Raw genomic sequence first — 2,390 nt, 5'->3', positions numbered from 1 at the left:
ATTTCTATTGGCCACACATGCGCTCCGATGTGGAGGCCCACTGCAGATTCTGCCCCACGTGTCAGGCCAGCGGGAAGAGCGGGGGGCGACGCAAGGCTTCCCTCCAACCTTTCCCCGTGGTCAGTACCCCCTTTGAGCAGGTGGGAATCGATATCGTGGGGCCCCTTCTGGTCCTGGTGGACCACGCCACCCGTTACCCTGAAGCTATCCCCCTCTGGACAGTGACAGCCCCAGTGGTGGGGCGGGCCCTCATGGGAATCTTCTCCCGGGTGGGATTCCCCAGAGAAGTAGTGAGCGACAGAGGAATGAACTTCATCTCCCGGTTCATGAAGTCTCTCTGGCAACAGTGCGGGGTGACGTACAAGTTCACCACCCCGTACCATCCCCAAGGGAATGGCCTGGTCGAGCGGTTCAACCGCACCCTCAAAGGAATGATCATGGGCCTTGAGGAATCCCTGAGACGCAAGTGGGACGTCCTCCTCCCCTGCCTTCTGTTCGCATACCGCGAAGTCCCCCAGAAGTCCCTGGAGCTGCTCTACGGGCACCCCGTCTGTGACCCCTTAGTCTGGTCAAGGAAGGGTGAGAGACGACATTCTTCGAGCCCCCGCCAGATGTATTTCGATACATTCTGGCTCTTTGGAATCAGACTCGGAAGTTCAGAGAACTGGCCGAGGCAAACCTCGAAGCCAGTCAAGAAGAAATGAAAAGGTGGTATGACCAGAATGCCACTCTGGTCGAGTTCCAACCCGGACAGCAGGTCTGGGTGATGGCCCCTGTGGAACCCTGTGCCCCACAGGACAAGTGGATGGGTCCCTTCAAGGTCGTAGAGCGGAAGAGTCAGGTTACCTACCTTGTGGATGTCCAGTCCCCGAGAAACACTTTGCGGGTTCTCCATGTGAATCGCCTGAAACCCCACTTTGTGCGGTCCGAATTGAGTTTACTCCTCGCCACCGACGACGGAGCCGAGGAAGAGACGGATCCCCTCCCGATCTCTTGTGTGTAAAGGAAAAAGATGGCTCTGTAGAGGGAGTGAGACTCGCCCCCTCCCTCACCCCCGAGCAGCGCGAAGACTATCGCCAGTTGTTGGGGCAGTTTTCTGACCTATTTTCCCTCGTCCCCGGAGTCGCCAGTTAGTGCATCCACGATGTGGACACCGGGGACAGCCCCCCGGTACGGCACAGAGCCTACCGCGTCACCGACAGAGTCCGAGCCTGCATCAAGACTGAAGTCTCCAAGATGCTAGCCCTGGGAGTGGTCGAGGCCTCTGACAGCCCATGGGCCAGTCCCGTGGTTCTGGTTCCGAAGGCGGCCGCACCGGCGCTGTTCCCAAGCTGAGGTTCTGCGTAGACTACCGCGGGCTCAACGCCGTCACCCGAACCGACGCTCACCCCATTCCTCGAGCAGACGAGCTCATTGACCACCTAGGGTCGGCTCGATACCTCAGTACCTTCGATCTGACCAGTGGCTACTGGCAGATTGCCCTGACGAGGGGGCCCGAGAAAGGTCCGCCTTTTCCACCCCAGATGGCCACTACCATTTCCGGGTGATGCCCTTCGGCATGAAAAATGCCCCCGCCACCTTCCAGAGACTGGTGAACCAGGTACTGGCAGGACTGGAAGAATTCAGCGCCGCATATCTGGACGATATTGCGGTGTTCTGCTCCCACTGGCCTGAACATCTCCTCCATCTCCGGGAGGTCTTGTTAGCCCTACAGATGGCCGGTCTCACCATTAAGGCTAGTTAGTGCCAAATAGGACAGGGGTCTGTGGTGTACCTGGGGCACCAGGTCGGCAGTGGCCTCCTAGCCCCCCTAAAACCCAAGATCGATGCGATCGTGGCCTGGGAAGCCCCCTCCACCCAAACGGAGGTGCGAGCCTTCCGGGGGCTCACGGGGTACTACCGCAGGTTCATAAAAGGTTATGGTAGCATCGTAGTGCCCCTCACAGAATTGACCTCTGATTGACCTCTAAAAACCAGCCGAAGAAGGTCAACTGGACCCCCGCCTGCCAAGAGGCGTTTGAAGCCCTGAAGCACGCCATGTGCACCGCCCCTGTATTGCAGGCCCCCGACTACTCCAAAGAGTTCGTGGTCCAAACGGACCCCTCCGAGGATGGCATCGGGGCCGTCCTGTCCCAGTTGAATGAGAATGGCCTGGACCAGCCCGTGGCCTTCATTAGCCGGAGGTTACTCCCTTGAGAACAAAGGTGGAGCACCATCGAGCGGGAGGCCTTCGCGGTGGTTTGGGCTCTGAAGAAGCTGAGGCCCTACCTATTCGGTACTCACTTCCGAGTCCAAACCGACCACCGACCCCTACGGTGGCTAATGCAAATGAGAGGGAAGAATCCCAAATTGCTGCGATGGTCCATCTCCCTCCAAGGGATGGATTTCAC

The sequence above is a fragment of the Lissotriton vulgaris genome, chromosome 1_2 (genome assembly GCF_964263255.1).
Source record: "Lissotriton vulgaris chromosome 1_2, aLisVul1.2, whole genome shotgun sequence".
NCBI classification, from domain to species: domain Eukaryota; kingdom Metazoa; phylum Chordata; class Amphibia; order Caudata; family Salamandridae; genus Lissotriton; species Lissotriton vulgaris.
Note: the sequence above shows the minus strand (reverse complement) of the source record.